This window comes from Chiloscyllium plagiosum, unplaced genomic scaffold, assembly GCF_037043375.1.
Source record: "Chiloscyllium plagiosum isolate Xiang-an unplaced genomic scaffold, Cpla_swu_hap1 HiC_scaffold_16, whole genome shotgun sequence".
Lineage (NCBI taxonomy): Eukaryota > Metazoa > Chordata > Chondrichthyes > Orectolobiformes > Hemiscylliidae > Chiloscyllium > Chiloscyllium plagiosum.
In genome coordinates, this window is record NW_028270154.1 from 63546812 (window position 1) to 63565690 (window position 18879).

The window sequence follows — 18879 nt, forward strand, 5'->3', positions numbered from 1 at the left end:
AGCCACAAATACGGGTTGCCCAGCAGAGATCGTTTCTGTTTTATTCAGGTTAGGGATTTCATCCAGAAGAAGACTATGCTTCTCATTAAGCCCTATAAGCCTCATACAGAGAGGTTGTTGCTACGCTCCATAAGCAGCCTTTTGGTTAGTGCCCTCTATCGCCTGTTGGGTGGCAGGGCCTGGTAGGATATTAACCGGTTATATGAGGTCTGAGAGTAAGAGCTAGGAGTGGAGATCTCTTCTGAAACATGGGAGAACATATGGGAGAATACTCAAAAGATCTCAATTTGTAATTGGACATGCGCTACGCTGTTAAAAGTTCTGCACAGGGCTCATCTGGCACCAGACCGTCTGGCGAAGTTTAAAAAAGGGGCATCTTCACTGTGCCCCAAATGTAAAATAAGTGTAGGTACTCTTACCCATTGCTCTGGACATGCCACAGGTTCCGTGTTTATTGGAGAGCTGTGGCGGGAGAGATAGGGAGGATATTGAGGACTGAAGCCAAAGTAGACCCGATATCTCTTCTCTTAGGTCTACCAAATTTACCATCTTTAGACGGGCATGGGAAGAAAATATTTAATATTCTTGCATACTGTGCAATGAAGAATATTCTGATGATTTGGGTGTCTGAGTACCTCTCAGGCTTGCTGGGATAGCAGAAATTAATTATGGAGCACATTCCCTTGGACTTTTTTATAAAAATGGTGCACCACACAACACACCATTTTTATAAGACATGGCAGCCCTACTTGAGTTATTTGGATATAGATTTGTCAGTAATCTTAACTAAGGCATTTATTTATCCAGGATGGTTAGATTTGTCAAGCCCTGGGCCCTGGATGGGGTCTTCTGAGTTAATACAGGTATATATACAATGCTCCTGTTCCTTTGTTCGGGAGCTTTGCGCCGAGCATAGCTGTTCTGTATTTTGTGGGTTTATTTTGTTTTTTTTTTGCTTTTCTTTTTTTTATGTTGCTTTGCACAATGTTGGGGTTTGTTTTGTATTATAGGGTAGGTTAGTAGTTAGTACACAGTAGTTGTATTGTAATTTGTGTTTTGTTTTCTTTTTATTATACTGATATTTGTTATTGATTGTATTTTTCAACAATTTTATATGTTTGTAAAATTAAAAAAATTTGTTAATAAATATATTTACAAAAAAATGTAAGGCAAGAAAACTCAATAGGCCTCACAGAAACAAACTCTTCAGAAAACTAGGTGCAATTCAAAGTAGGCCAAAAAAGAGTCAGTTCCTTGTGTCTGGTCTTATTGCAACACCCAGCATGCAAACTGAAGGGCTGTGTCCTCATTTGAATGGTTATAGAGTTTACCTGAGAATGTGCTTGGCTGATTGTTCAACATGGGTCAGTGTGTACAGCTAGAATACTCCTCTGAAAGGGGAGCTGCATTCATAGCAAGAAAACTGCTGCTCTCCCCCTCAGGAATTCATTGTATAGATACACTAATGGCACAAAAAGGAGAAAAGAGGGCACTGAGTTTCTTGAATGGCTTTAGTTAAGTCCAAGAAAAGCAACACTTTGGTGAGGGAGAGGTTTTGAAGTTCCTCAATTCTCTTTCTTAGAAAGCCAGGACTTAACTAATGACAAGGCAGCTAACCAGCAAGTTTCCTTGTGTGGGGACTGGTGATAGGCAGGGATGTCCTCAAGGTCAGGAGTGTGGTGGTGGAAAAGCATAGCAGGTCAGGCATCATCAGAGAAGCAGGAAAATCGACGATTCAGGTGAAAGCCCTTCATCAGAAATGAAGCTGGGAGCCTCGGGGGTGGAGAGATAAATGGGAGGGGCTTGGGGCTAGTGGGAAGTTAGTTGAGAGTGCAATAGGTGGATGGAGGTGGGGTAATGGTGATAGATTGGAGGGGACGGTGGAGCAGATAGATGGGAAGGAAGATGGACAGGTGGGACAGGTCAAGAGGACGGTGCTGAGCTGGAAGATTGGAACTGGGGTAAGGTGGGGGGAGAGGAAATGAAGAAACTGGTGAAATCCATATTGATGCCATGACATTGGAGGGTTCCACGGCGGAAGATGAGGTGGTCTTCCTCCAGGTATTAGGTGGTAAGGGAGTGGCAATGGAGGAGGCCCAGGACCTGCATGTCCTCGGCGGAGTTGAAATGTTCAGCCACAGGGCGGTGGGTTTGGTTGGTGCGGGTATCCCTTAGATGTTCTCTGAAGCGCTCTGAGATGTGGATGAGATGCGCTGCAAGGCATCATCATCAATTTGGGAGGGGAAATTGCAATCTTTAAAGATGGAGGCCATTTGGTGTGTTCTGTGGTGGAACTGGTCCTCCTGGGAGCAGATGTGGAGGAGGCGGAGGAATTGGGAATAAGGGATAGCATTTTTGCAGGAGGCTCGGTAGAGGGAGGTGTGATCCAGGTAGCTGTGGGTGTCAGTAGGTTTGTAGAAAATGTCAGTGTTGAGTCGGTCACCGTTGATGGAAATGGAGAGGTCCAGGAAAGGGAGAGAGGTGTCAGAGATCATCCAGGTGAATTTAAGTTTGGGGTGGAATGTGTTGATGAAGCTGATGAACTGTTCAACCTCCTCGTGGGAGCACGAATTGGCGCCGATGCAGTCATCAATGTAACAGAGGAAAAGGGTGGGGAGTCCTCAAGCCCATCACAGTGTCCTGATTAGGTGCTAATGTGCACTCAGCCCCTGCACCTTCCTCCCATTAAGTCCCCACCCCAGGTTCCCCTCCCACAACTTGGCATTCAAACTCAGACCTATGGGCATATGGATACTCCCAAACAATTGTCAAGCCATGGTCTTGTGCACCTCCCCTGCTGAAGCCCTACGTGCAGTACTTGTCATGGCTACAACTCCTAGTGATGATGTCTGTGATTAACCAATGGCTGTCTAAGGAGGGAACTTCCTTTCCCTGTTAACAGATGGTTAAGGCTCGCAATACCATTAATTGCACTTGGTGATTGCAAGGTTAGGAGGAATTGTGACAGGTGGTTGTAAAAAATTGGAATTGAGATGTGAAATTTTAAACATGGAATCAATCAAACAATTATTAACCAAGCTAAGAAAGAAAATCCAACTCTCATCATCGTGAGTCATTGCCACATGGTAATATTACATCCGGCGCAACACTATCCAAACAAACCTCCTTAAACTGAGAAAGAGAACAGGAGTTTATTGATTAACTGGGAGTTTAATAGACTACAATAGGAATATCGGGATTAAGCAGGCTTTCATTTCATTTCCAATTGGGTCAGTTGTTTGACTTTAAGATTTATTGCAAATGTATTCATATTATCTCTGAATATGACTATGATTGCAAATTACACAGCAGGGTTTAAACTTAAAACCTGGTCATTGCTCATATGATTTCACACCAAGGACGTTTGAGTTTCAAATGTAGAAATACCATCCATTGTTGATACAAACAGTTTAAATTTCATGGATGATCAAGTCCACTTAATGTGCTGACTTTTCCTATGTGTAGAATGTTGATCTGGTTGTGCAAAAGCTTTAGGACCATGGATCACCTTTAGTATTTAGTCTTAACATGCAGTAAGCAGTGTTATAAAGAAACCTAAGTCTGAAGACAGTTCTTAACCTTGCATTTTCTTCGAACTTGTATCTTGAACCTGTCTCTTGGATGTGGATATAAAACCACATGACCAAAGATAATGCCAGCAATGGAATCCAGTGCCCGGGAAATTGTGACAGCAATCAAAATCAAGTAACAGATCTGAAATATTTTGAAGTAGAGAAGAACTCAAAAAAGTTACTACTTCAAAAAAATGTTGGTTCAGCATCAATACCAGCAATTGATAGCTAGAAAAGCCCCGTGAAGGACAAATCTCATTCTTGGATGTGGGCTTACAACCACCTAATAAAAAGGGCCTCTCCAGCATTGCAACATTGCTGACAGAGGTAAAATGCCTATTTCATGAGATTAAACCAAAGAACTGCAAATGCTAGAAATCTGAAACTAAAACAGAATTTATGAGAGAAACTCAGCAGGGATGGACAGACGGCAGAGTCAATGTTTCAGGTGCAGTGACCCTTCATCAGGGGACACATGTTTAATACTGTAATATTTGCCTGTTAAACCAAAAATGTGTTTCCCCACCCACTTCATGTGAAATTCACAGGCACCTATATGTAACGTATTTATCAGAACGTCTGTTATCCTGCACAAAAGCAACTGTGTAAAACAGCTCAACAAACTGTGCCAATTTTTGGTACATGTAAAATAAATATAATTAAACTTTTAATATTTATATTAATCTAAACTACTAGAAAAGGTTGAACACCATAGGTCTTCTATGGTTCCAATATGATTTGCAACCATTATGTGGAACACTGAACTGTAAGGTCTAATTACTAATAATGCACGTGTAATCTCATTCAGTGCAAGCAGTTCATTTTTGTCAGTGTGTTCTCTGGACACATTTAACTACACAACATGTCATATCAATTTTACCTAAACATCCTGAATCATCTGGAGATTTTGCGCATTTTGAGGTAAAAGATGTACTGCCAATACCTTTTTAATTGCTGACATTTTGAGTCCATCATGACTGGTCTTTAGAACTCTGGGATTCCAAAGAAGAGTCATAGCGTCATAGAGTCATAGAGTCACAGAAACAGACCCTTCGGTCCAACTCATCCATACCGACCAGATAACCTAACCTAATCTAGTCCCATTTGCCAGCACTTGGCCCATATCCATCTAAACTCTTCCTATTCATATGTTATGAAGATGTGGGTATACTGTACCTTTACGAGACTTAAAAGCTAGCAAAAACTACCTGACAGAACCAAGTGTTCTGAAAAAATATATAATGTGACATTTGGTCAAACAACTTGATTAGCTGGTTGCCTGGAAATGACAAAACAGATTTGGATTAGGCCAATCAGTTTAAATTATACACTGAAGAAATACCCAACTCCAATCCAATTTGAATTTATTATGTTGACAATCTTAAAAGCCAATTACACAATCCGATGTACACAAGGTACCGTGTGTGTACCTTGAAAATAGATAGGACATTTGAGGCTCTAAGAGAGATTATTCTGCTGGAGGAGTTTCAGAAGGGCATTGGGAAAAGGCGTTTTCAGTGCCAGAAGGAAGGATGTGTAAAATCACAGTGCTGGTCATTAAAGAAAGGCACTATTGGAAAAGATGTGGTAAAAGAAGCTAAGCCAATGACATTAGTGAAAGTAGTAAAGGAGACCCCAAGAAGAGCCAAGGAGCTGTAGGAGAGTGCATAGCCTAGACAGGGGCTGGGTTTGGAGTTAGTACCTAATCTCTACAAAGAATTTACCTCTGTGGATAAAGTTTACTCAGAAAGAACAAGGGGAGAAGGACACAGAATTATCATTTTGAGAGAAGCAGGATCTAACCAGTACTGATAGTAAGAGATATGTGAGTATGCACTCTTTCTGATCTGTTACCCAAGAGTGTGGCAATTTGTGGAATAGATGGACAGAAATTTAGCGTTCCCCTATGTAAGATCAGGTTGGAATGCCAACTCAAGACTGGGGAATTTACAGTGGGAGTGATTGACTGAGATGGAAATGTGTTGCTGGAAAAGCGCAACAGGCCAGGCAGCATCTAGGGAACAGGAGAATCGACGTTTCGGGCATTAGCCCTTCTTCAGGAATGAGGAAAGTTGGTCCAGCAGGCTAAGATAAAAGATAGGGAGGAGGGACTTGGGGGAGGGGCGTCGGAAATGTGATAGGTGGAAAGAGGTCAAGGTGAGGGTGATAGGTCAGACTGGGGTGGGGGCGGAGAGGTCGGGAAGAAGATTGCAGGTTAGGAAGGCGGTGCTGAATTTGATGGATTTGACTGAGACAGGCTGGGGGGAGGGGAAATGAGGAAACTGGTGAAATCCGAGTTCATCCCTTGTGGTTGGAGGGTTCCTAGCCGGAAGATGAGGCGTTCTTCCTCCAACTGTCGTTTCGCTGTGGTCTGACGATGGAGGAGTCCAAAGACCTGCATATCCTTGGTGGAGTGGGAGGGGGAATTGAAATGTTGAGCTACAGGGTGGTTGGGTTGGTTGGTCCGGGTGTCCCAGAGGTGTTCCCTGAAACGCTCCGCAAGCAGGCGGCCCGTCTCCCCAATATAGAGGAGGCCACATCGGGTGCAAAGGATGCAATAGATGATATGTGTGGAGGTACAGGTGAATCTGTGGCGGATATGGAAGTTTCCTTTGGGGCCTTGGAGGGAGGTGAGGGGGGAGGTGTGGGCGCAAGTGATTGACTGAGAGTCAATTCCAGGAATCCAGTTTGTTCTTGGGAATGATTTAGCAGGATCCAAGGTGGGAATGACACCCCGTGTTGTGGAGAAGCCCATGGAAAACCAGAAGCTGAGGAGTTAATACAGAAGTATCCTGATATTTTCCCAGACTGTGTGGTAACCAGATCCCACTACCATAAGTCGCAGCACCAAGTGAAAAGTAAAGAGAAAGATGTAGGAGTTGAGGTTCAGTTAGCAGACACCCTGTTTGATGTAATGGTGCAGGAAAAACCTGAACAGACAGAGGGTCTGACAGAAGTGTTTAATCCTGAAAGGGACTTGCAACAGCAAGACAAGATGATAAAAGATATATATATGTGGATGCGTACACTGAAAAGGAGGTAGAGAATATTCCGGAGGGTTATTATCTGAAAAATAGATTCCTAAGATGGAAATGCGGACCACAGGAGGTTAGTGCAGAGGAGAAATAGGTTGAAGAGCACCAGATTTTGCTGTCGGTAGCATACAGACAGGAGGTGTTAGGGGTAGTGCATGAACAACCTGTAGGAGGTCACCTTGGGATACGAAAGACCCAGGCCAAGGTACAAAAACATTTTTTAGGCCTGGAATGCACAAGGATTTAGTCAACTTTTGCTGTATGTGTCATACATGCCAAATGGTAGGTAAGCCACAGGCGGTACCAACACCAGCACATTTGTTGCCAATTCCCCCATTTGAAGAACCCGTCACGTGGGTTATAATTGATTGTGTAGGTCCCCTCCCAAGAACTAAAAGTGGGGCCCAGTATTTGTTAACCATAATGGATGTGTCTACCAGATTACTGGAGGCAATTCCATCACGGAGTATCAAAGCAAAAAAGGTGGTAGAGGAGTTGTTAGCTTTCTTCACACAGTATGGGCTACCCAGAGAGATTCATTCGGACCAAGGGTCAAATTTTACTGCTGGGCTGTTTAAGGAAGTTATGGATAGCTTATGTATATACCATTTTAAATCGACTGCGTATCATCTTGAACCCCACTTAGCTTTACAAAGATGGCATCAGACCTTGAAGACCATATTGAGAGCATATGTCAGGATTATCTGAATGATTGGGATAAAGGTATCCCATTCATATCGTTTGTCATTAGAGATGTCCCAAATGAATCTACTCAGTTCACTCCCTTTGAGTTAATATTTGATCATGAAGTGAGAGGCTCTTTGAAATTAATTAAAGAAAAATTGACGGTACCAAAGTCAGAGATCTCACACTTAGATTATGTATCGGAGGTGAGGGAGAGACTACACTGAGTAGATGAGTTAGCTAAACAGCACCTAAAGAAGGCACAGTGCAGAATGAAGCAGGTGGCAGATAAAAGCTCTGAGATTCGGACATTTTCCCGACGAGATAATATCTTAGAATTATTACCAGTGATAGGAGATCCCTTCAAAGCCAGATATAGTGGTCCCTATCAAATTGAGGAAAACGCTGAGTCAGATGCACTATTTAGTAAAGATGCCAGATAGAAAAAAAGGTATTGAGTATGTTATGTGAACATGTTGAAACCAGATTATACCAGAGAGAAAGAACTGGAGAAACAGATGTTAGTTACTGCCCCGCAGAGTGAAGAATCAAATCCAGATGATGTGGATTTTGATGTGTCTCAAAATAGATTACAAAATGAAGAAGTCCTTGAGGAGTGGGATAAGTTAGTAAGCTATCTGTCTCAGGAGCATAGAATGCAGTTCAAAGATTTAAAGATTTGTTACAGCAGTATAAGGGCATATGTAAAAATCAGATGGGGAAGACTAATGCTATTGTACATGAAGAAGAAGTAGGGAATATTGCTCCAATAAAACAACACCCCTATCGGCTTAATCCTTTCAAAGTCAGAAAGGTCGAGATGGAGGTGGAGGCCATGCTTGACGAGGCCATCATCAAATCAAACCAGAGGATGGGATTGAACTGCCAGTTGGTTACCCTTCGAAGAAGATCAACATTCACCAGAGGATACACTCTACGATCAAAAAGGAACTATGGAGTTTGGTATTGGCCTTACAACATTTTAATGTGTATGTCACGATTAATGTGTTGGAGACGATTATGTATACAGATCACAACCCACTTACATTCTTAGAACACTATAAAGACAAGAATATGAGACTATTTCATTGGAGTCTTATGTTACAGATATTTAATTTAAAAATCATACATGTTGTGGGTGGGAAGAACATAATCACAGATTATTGTGGATTTAACTGATAGAGTTTAGATGAGATTTGTCTTTTTTTAATATTATATATACAGGTATATGGGAAGAGGTTAAGGTAAACTTATAAATAGTTATCTGTATGTTAGGGTAATGTGCTTGAAAAGTAGAAAAGAATGAAGCCATCTTTTCATTATGATGGTTCATTTTTTCTTAAGGTGGGAGGTGTTATGAAGATGTTAAGAGAGTTAAAAGCTAGCAAAAACTACCTGACAGAACCAAGTGTTCTGAAAGAAAAATGTAACATTTAGTCGAACAACTTGATTAGCTGATTGCTTGGAAATGACAAAACAGATTTGAATTAGGCCAATCAGTTTAAATTATACCCCGAAAAGATATCAAACTCCAATCCAGTTTGAATTTAGTATATTGACAATCTTAAAAACCAATGACACAATCTGATGTTTTGGCAGGGGGATATAATACTGGGGAAAATTGAACAGTTGAGAGGAGAACTGCCAAGCCAATGACATCTGTACACTGCCCAGAAAATAGCTCTCTTAAAAGATACCTTTATAAGTATCTTTTATCAATAATCTGTGAAGCAGACTCCCCAAGAAGAAGAAAAGAAGACAGGAATTCACAGAAAACTGAAAGCTGCCTGATTTTGAGATAAGAAGTGTTGTTTTGTAAATCTTAACTGGGAGTTTTATTAACTAGTATTATAGAAGGGAAAGTAAAAGATAGGTTAGAGGAAGGAATTGTAAATAGTTGTTAGTTAATTATTATCTGTTATATTTAAGAAATGAAGTTGTTAATTTTTACTTTAAATAGTTCTTGGCCTATCGAATTTTCACAGATTACTGCATGGGATAAATCTTTTCTGTGTTGCTGGTTTTTAAATTAAGCAGGAGAGTTTACCTTGTGTCATAACACATATACCCATCCAGATGCTTTTTGAATGTTGCAATTGTACCAGCCTCCACCACTTCCTCTGGCAGCTCATTCCATACACGCACCATGCTCTGTGTGAAAAAGTTACCCCTTAGGTCCCTTCTATACCTTTCCCCTCTATCCTAAACCTATGCCCTCAAGCTCTGGACCTCCCCACTCCAGGTAAAAGACCTTGTCTATTTAGCCTATCCATGCCCCTCATGATTTTATAAACCTCTATAAGGCCATACCTCAGCCTCCGATGCTCCAGAGAAAACAGCCCTAGCCTATTCAGCCACTCCCGATAGCTCAAATCCTCCAACCCTGGCAACATTCTTGTAAATCTTTTCTGAACCTTTTCAATTTTCACAACATCCTTCCGATTGGAGGGAGACCAGAATTGCACGCAATATTCCAAAAGTGGCCAGACCAATGTACTGTACAGCCATAATATGACCTTCCATCTCCTATACTCAGTGCTCTGATCAATAAAGGAAAGCCTACTAAATGTCTTCTTCACTATCCTATCTACCTGTGACTCCACTTTCAAGGAACTATGAGCTTAAGAGTTATATCAGGTTTATATGTTTACACTGTTTCTCTCTTCACAGATGCTGTCAAATCTACTGAGTTGCTCCAGCACTGTCTGCTTCATTACAGATCTCTAGCATTTGCAATTTCCATGATGCTCCTTTGTTGCGTGGCTGCCTGTTGACCTTTTAAACATTGAAAGTAGAGGGTGTGTTGATGGTTAGGTCCATGGTGCCTTGAAAAATCCAGTTCCATGACACTGCTCATGAATCTAGCGGTGATAGAGCCTCTGCCACCCAATGCACATTGCAGCAGAGATGTACAGAGTCCAGTATCTGCATGTTGCACTGCAGCATAGACTTTGTCCTTCAGGGTGATTTAGTGCTCCAACATTGCTACTTTTCCATTGATTTGTTCTTGCCTCTCAACCAGTCTGCCCAGCGTACCATCAGCAATACTGAGATATTGTAGTCCAAATATTGGCCTTCAAGGCCCAGCACTGTTCAATATCCTCCTGGGATACTATCACCTCTTTAAGTGAAAGCCTACAGCCTGTCTCCAGCTTATTGTTGTTATTGGGGTAGCACCGTTTATGAGAATAAAGACAGGCAAAGGCTCCCACAAAATGTGCACTAAAGGGATGTACGGATGCAAAGAGATGAATAGATCAGCTTTTTACATATTTTTGGAAATGTTTTAAGTAGAATTATTGTGGAAAGGCTGATTTTAATTACAGGATTTTGAGCAACAGGACACATTGTGGGATATTGCAGATGGATAAGAATGTGGGAATTGTGGAGCAATTATGGACAAAGGATGATTCTCTTTCGAAACCAGAGTCTGAGTAGGTGTTCATTGATAGCCCTTCTGAAATGAAGAGCTCCTCAATCTTTTTCTTCCTTTCTTCTCCTCCTCTTCTCTCTTCCTTTACCCACTGAGCTGGCATCTATATGCTTCTTTGCTAGGTTTCACCATCATAATAATGAAACTGTATAGGCAGTGTGACCTTGGAGATGTTTTCTGGTGAGTATTTTGGCACTCCTCTTCAACTGTTCAGACAATCAAACTGGATCTGCTTGGCCCACATTTGCAGAACATACATCATATCAGCCTGAGCGCCTGCTTCATTTCAGAATCTGCCAACTATGGCCTTTCTTGTGTACTCTTGCACCAGCACCTCTTCCTAGTACTTCGGATGTTCCTGATATTACTGTGCATTCCTATCTCAGTAGTACCTACTCAGGGGATTTTGCAGCTTATGAATTCAAAAGCAAATGTGATGAGTGGAATTATATTGACACACATCGAATCTTATCTTATAATATTGGGACACATTTCTAAATGGCTGATGTTCAAAATGAGATCATTCCTGTGAATTACAATTTAATTATACACATGAATGCAAAGTACAATCCACAATACAATTTCATTCAGTTTAGGAAACACTCGTTCTCCTCTGCCAAAATTGCTTCGACAGAGGCAATGAGCTGTCATGCTTCAATGTTTGTGATTGTCTTTTTTTAATGGCAGAGAATTCTGTGCAAAAGCTGTACAATACTATGCTATGGACTCAGTTTAACAAAATCCTGGTCTGGAAAATGTACTGTCAGTGGGAATTGATAAACTAAAACAGAATTTCATTCAAAACTGTAAATATCTATAATGAAGCAGAAATGGAACAATCTGCTTTTTGCAAATTATTTGCTACCCTTTGAAAAAATATGAACTCACATTAAAACGTAGGTTAACTTTATTTTCCTTCAATTTGTTTTATTAATTCATTTTAATTTGACTTGAATTAATGTTACCTCCCTGTTAGTAGTGATCCTTACTGAAATCTAAATAGTTGCCAATTCTTTATACATGATACATTTTTTAGTTTTACGCTGTTTAGGCTCATGCCCTAACTAGAACTCCTCAACAACCAATAAACTTGCAGCTTTCCTGTGACGTCTTAGATTTTCTTTCACATTCAGATTCTCTCTGTATTGCATTCAGAATGTAGTCACTCTGTCCTCACTACACTCTTTAAATTTGCTGCCTCCTCCCTTTGGGTTGTATTCAGAATGAAGTCAATTATCACTCTCTACATACACTCTTTTTAACTTACTGCCTCCTCTTTCGGCACTATCTTCAGAATGAAGACACTCACTGCTCACCGCGTGCTTTTTAACTTACTGCCTCTTCTCCTGGTGCTGTCTTCAGAATGAAGCTATTCCCTGTTTTCCATACTGCTTCCTCTCTTGGCACTATGTGACTCCTTACTCACTAAATTTTATAACTTGCTGCCTCTTCCTTTGGTGCTAACTTCAGAATGAAGCTACTCCTCGTTTTCCATACTCTTTTTTAACTTGTTGCCTCCTGTCTTGGTGCTGTGTTCAGAATGAAAATAGCTTCAGGTTCTGTACATCCTTTCTGTGTAAATGGCTGACACCAATAAGTATCCTCATTCTTCTCATGTTCACCCACATTTTGGCCCCACGAGCCTTATATTTATGATTCTGCTGCAGTTGCCCTTCCCTTATTCTCCTCCTTCTCCTTTCTTATTTTCTTAGTTTTATCCATCTAAGACTGAAAATATGTTGCTGGAAAAGCATGAGCCCTTCAGGAATGAAGAAGGGCTCATGCCCGAAACGTCGATTCTCCTGTTCCTTGGATGCTGCCTGACCTGCTGCGCTTTTCCAGCAACACATTTTCAGCTCTGATCTCCAGCATCTGCAGTCATCACTTTCTCCTTATCCATCTAAGACTACAGCTGGCTTCATTGCTTCCAATATCTGCCGGGGAATCACTGATCTGCGAAATAAAATTAGGAATGAGATGCTTGTTTTGTTTTTAGCATCTTGTGGTTAATAGCAATGTTTTGCCCTTATTGGGTTGTTACTGTCTTGGGTGAAACCTGAATTACCTCTATCTTCACCACAGAGATACAACCTCTATCATCCACGACTGAATCTCCCCTTTTCTGATGGTGATACATGCAAGATGCTCGTGCTTTTTATCTTAAGATTGCTTTGCACATATGTGATAAATTGGACAATGTGAATCTTCATTACCCATTGTGATGTTACCCTTACATAGTTGAAAGATCAGGAAGTATAATGATTTCATTATGATGTTGAAACTTTCAATAAAATGAGCCTGTGAATGGTTCTGCAAGGGTGCTGATTGTGCATCAATTTCAGTCTTTCCAACACCAACATAGCCATTAGCATTAATGAACCTTGGTTTCCCTTCTTGTGAATGGTTAATGGTTGACTGGACATAGTGGAGACGAAGCTGCTGATAACCTTTATACTTTTGATGTGCAAAGATAGTTTTTGTTCCAATACAAAATCCTTAATACAGTGCTTGTGTAATGCATATTTCCAGTTTTGGTTTCAACTGCTTTGAGAGTACATGCATGTACACATGCGTGTGTGTTTGCAAAGCTTTACCATGTGTTAACACCTCCCTTTTATAATTTTTTTGGAATCCCTCTCCAAGTCTGAGTCTGTATCTCGTGATTATGGGCAATTTCACTTTTCATTTTATTCCACCTCTACCTTCCTTTTATCCAAATCCACCTCCACCTTTTCGAGTACAATTTTCCCTATACCCAACCATTACTGTGAATGATATTGTTGTTCCCCCTTTCTTCCCATCTGTCCTTCTTCAATGTTATTCTCTTAATGTTGAATATTTTATTATTTTTCTCAATGTTCCTGCTCTACCCCCAATTCCATATCAATAGAGATCCCAATGCCCTGCCTCATCCTTACACTTCCCAATTCAGTTCCATTGTTCTTCCATTGTTCTTCCTCCTTACACAACATATCAATAACCAGTTAATAACCTTCGAATCCTCACACTTCCTCCAGACCAAAGGGGTAGCCATGGGCACACGTATGGGCCCCAGCTATGCCTGTCTCTTTGCTGGCTACATAGAAGTCGATCTTCTGTAATTACACCGGCACAACTCCCCCACCTCTTTCTCCGCTACATTGATGACTGCATTGGCGCCACCTCGTGCTCCCGCGAGGAGGTTGAGCAATTCATCAACTTCACCAATACATTCCACCCTGACCTTAAATTTACCTGGACCATCTCTGACACCTCCCTCCCCTTCCTGGACCTCTCCATCTCCATTAATGACGACCGACTTGACACTGACTTTTTTTACAAACCCACCGACTCCCACAGCTACCTGGATTACACCTCTCCCCACCCTACCTCTTGCAAAACTGCCATCCCGTATTCCCAATTCCTCCGCCTCCGCCGTATCTGCTCCCAGGAGGACCAGTTCCACCACAGAACACACCAGAAGGCCTCCTTCTTTAGAGACCACAATTTCCTTTCCCCACGTGGTTAAAGATACCCTCCAACACATCTCGTCCAAATCCCGAACCTCTGCCCTCAGACCCCACCCCTCCAACCGTAACAAGGACAGAACGCCCCTGGTGCTCACCCTCCACCCTACCAACCTTCACATAAACCAAACCATCCGCTGACATTTCCGCCACCTCCAAAAAGACCCCACCACCAGGGATATATTTCCCTCCCCACCCCTTTCTGCCTTCCGCAAAGACCGTTCCCTCCGTGACTACCTGGTCATGTCCACGCCCCCAACAACCCCCCGTCCCGTCCTGGCACCTTCTCCTGCCACCGCAGGAACTGCAATACCTGCACCTACACCTCCTCCCTCACCTCCAGCCAAGGCCCTAAAGGAGCCTTCCACATCCATCAAAGTTTCACCTGCACATCCACTAATATAATTTATTGTATCCGTTGCTCCCAATGCGGTCTCCTCTACATTGGGGAGACTGGATGCCTCCTAGCAGAGTGCTTTAGGGAACATCTCCGGGATACCCGCACCAATCAACCACACCGCCCCGTGGCCCAACATTTCAACTCCCCCTCCGACTCTGCCGAGGACATGGAGGTCCTGGGCCTCCTTCATTGCCGCTCCCTCACCACCAGAAGACTGGAGGAAGAATGCCTCAACTTCCGCCTCGGAACACTTCAATCCCAGGGCATCAATGTGGACTTCAACAGTTTCCTCATTTCCCCTTCCCCCACCTCACCCTAGTTCCAAACTTCCAGCTCAGCACTGTCCCCATGACTTGTCCTAACTGCCTATCTTCTTTTCCACCTATCCACTCCATCCTCCCCCCGCCCCCGACCTATCACCTTCATCCCCTCCCCCACTCACCTATTGTACTCTATGCTACTTTCTCCCCACCCCCACCCTCCTCTAGCTTATCTCTTCACGCTTCAGGCTCTCTGCCTTTATTCCTGATGAAGGGCTTTTGCCCGAAACGTCGATTTTACTGCTCCTCAGATGCTGCCTGAACTGCTGTGCTCTTCCAGCACCACTAATCCAGAATCTGGTTTCCAGCATCTGCAGTCATTGTTTTTACCTAGTTAATATCCTGCTCCCAGTCCACCATGTCCCTCCTGCCCAATGACGCATACCTTGCAACTCCAGTGGTTGCCTCAGTTCTACAGGATACTTCCACTGCCCCTGACAACAACACCCTCTAAGTTTTTCCCCTTGCTTTTCTTTGCATCCAGTCAACTTACCTGTGAACCTTCTTTATTGATGCCCCTTTTAGTTTAAAGCAGACTTGTCTGTCTGGTCAGGTTTGTTTTAATGAGTCAGTATGGCCACCTAGACTAGGCCGATTAGTGGAGCTTATCAGTCTTCATCACTAACACTGTAAAATCATATTCTATAAGTCTGACAGTCAACAAATCTGCCTTCACATGAGCTGCTGAAAATGGAGTCTTCAACTTTGACACTGGCAGTGCATTTGCAAGGCAGCAACTTGTTTCTGAAGGAGTCATATAATGGATTACTCACTGGAGCTGGACAGAAGCATTCTACCTTGCCAGTAGTCATTGATATAGTGAACATACTTATTTACAATTTTTAGCTAATAAAATTATGCCTGTGAAAATGATACAAACAGAGTACTGAGTATTTGTTACATTGTAATAGATAAAGACAGGTATCCGACAATATGACAACCATTGACGCAACTGCCCACGTGACCATTTCCATACACATAGCCACTCCAGAAGCAGTCTCCACCCCACTCCCCACTCCAGTTTAACATTCAGACCCAGCCCCAAGCTCTACCAGGTATTGTATTCATCATCTCCCCAGACTTTCCCCTCACTACGGACAAATGGTCAGTCCTCAGCAAAGGACTCACATTCATTCCCGTACACCCACACCTCAATGAATTTTGTACATACCACAATGTGAAGCTCTTTTTCCGTCACCTCCACTCCTGTGCCTACTTCTTTGAATGTGGATCCAACCCACCCTCTGAAGACCACTTTTCCTGCCTCCAACAAACTTCATCCTCCTTGACTCCAACCCTCCAGCCTCCTACCCTCGCTCGACCTCTTCATCTCCAACAGCCATTGTGACATCAATCACCTGAACCACTCTTTTTCTCCCACTCAGTACAACTCCCCCCATCCGAATGCACAGGCCTCTGTTCGAAACCCAACCTCACCATCAAACCAGCTGACGGGGGAGCAGGGTCACAATGGTAGTCTGGCAGACTGATCTCTACATTGCTGAGGCCAGATGACAACTCTGACACCTTCACCTACCATCCCCTCAATCATGGCTCCAACTCTCATCACTAAACCACCATCAACAGACCATCAACAACCTTATTACCTCAGGAGATCTCCCATCCTCAGCTTCCAACTTGATAGCTCCCTAAACCACCACTACCCCTTTCTATCTCCTGCTCAAAATCCATAAGCCTGACTGCCCCGGTCGACTCATTATCTCTGCCTGCTCCTGCCCCACTGAACTCACCTCTTCTTATCTTGACTCAGTCCACTCCCCTTTGGACCAGAAACTTCTCACCTACGTTCAGGATACAACCCATGCTTACCATCTTCTCCAAGACTTCAATTCCCTGGCCCCCAATATTCATCTTCATGATGGACATTCAGTCCCTCTGACATGTATCCCCTAAAAGCTGTCTGTTTCTTACTCTCCTGCAGGTCTAACTAGTTGCCCTCCACTCACTAAGTGGAAATGGTCCTCACCCTCAACAATTTCTCGTTTGACTGCTCCTACTTCCTACCAACCAAAGGGATGGCTACGGGCAGTCACATAGCTCTGAGCTATGCCTGCTTTTTTGTAAGATATGTGGAACAGTCCCTCTTCCACCTTTTCCTCTGCTATATTGACTTTCCTGCTTCTCCGATGGTACCTGACCTACTGTGTCTTTCCAGCTCCACACTTTGTTGACTCTGACTTCCAGCATCTGCAGTCCTTACTATTTCCAAACATGATAGCCTGCATGAAAGGTTCTGAGAATTTAATACAAAAACTTTGACCTGTAATCAGGAAAGAGGAATTTTTCCTCCTGGCTAATTAAGTTGCCCCTTCTGGCCTTCTAGATCCTCTGGGTAGGCCCCAAACTCCAAGCCACTGTTTCAACTTCTGGAAGTTTACCACTGAAGAGTATAAAGCTACATTGCCAGACAGTGAGGTATTAGACTTATAACATTGTAAAAGGGATGAGGTGGAAGGGGTGTGAGTGTGGAATGAAATGTAGCCAGTTCTTATCCTGCTTATCAACTTTGGGCACAATTATACCAAGTTGTGCATGAGCCCTTAGAAATACCAAATGTCACCATGTTCTGAGATTCTCACCGTCCCTAGTGTTGTAAAGTGTAGATTTGGTCATATTGCTGAAGCACCAGGAAATGTTCATGCAGAAAAACACCTTTGATCACAAATCCATCAAATAGTGGTCAGCATGTAAGGTCCGAGAGACTGAGGCATAGATTCTGACAGGTGGTTCCCCAACAGCTTGTGAAAGTCATTTGGGAAAGTTTAATTGTTAAAACTTTTGAATGAGCGTCAATATTTTATTTGATTAGGAAAGAACCATCCTTCCTATTAAATTTTCCCTAAATGCCACTGCGTCAACGGTTGTCATATTGTTCCACCTTCTGCATATTTCCCACAAGATGGCTGCAGTAGGAAAAATGACCATTGTTCACTTACTTATAGAAAGTGCCGTTGTAATGAAAGTCTAAAGAGAGATACAGGGGTTTTTGACAAGGTTCAGTGATTCAGGAGTCCGTGTTCTAAGAACTGTTCATAGGAACACACACCAAGGACTGCAGATACGGGAAGTCAGAGTCAACATTAACTGTGGCTGAGGGAGTCATCAACTCTGACAAACTCTTTTTTGATCTGCCTGAATCTTGCTGGCCTTTCAGTGCTAGGAGTTGTTCTTGACTGACCATAGCAGACTGACAATCCATGGTCAAGCACTATTTTTTGAAGGGAATATTAAAGCTTGGGACAATTGGCGAAGATCTAGGTCTAAGATACTTCAGTCATATTACATTGAGGGGCTGGAATTGTATAGACTTTCTCTGGCTCTACGCCTAAAAAGGACTGTACGATGTGAATATCAAGAATTTTAAAATTGTATTGAGACATTGAGACATTCAAAGTTGAATTCTATTGGCAACATTTCCTGACATGAATAACATATCTGGCAGCTGCATCTCACTGACATCTTCCATGGACCCACATCTTGGTCAGCATTTTTTAACTTCTCAGGGTACATCCATGGTCAGTGGCAGGTATTGGCAAAACAGCAGCCTCCCAGCATCATTTTTGTATATCACAGATTAATTTATAATACAGGTTAGTATTTCAAAACTGCACTTTGGAGCTCACTGGCACAATGTTGTTGCCAGGCCACATTGTGCGATGAAAAGCACTCATCTCATGCATTGGAACAGGCTAGATCTCAGGAATCTTAGCTTGCTTTCTTGGGATCACTCAATTTGCAGTTATTTAATGCTCACAGCAACACTGTCTTGCTTTTTGCACATTGTTACTTCAATCAGAACTTACAGGCTGACAGTTTCTCTGTCTTGCATTGCTTTTAGTGCAGATGGAAAATCAAGCAACATGGCCCATCAATGCATTATCTAAAAATGTGCCAGCAGTTTAAACAGC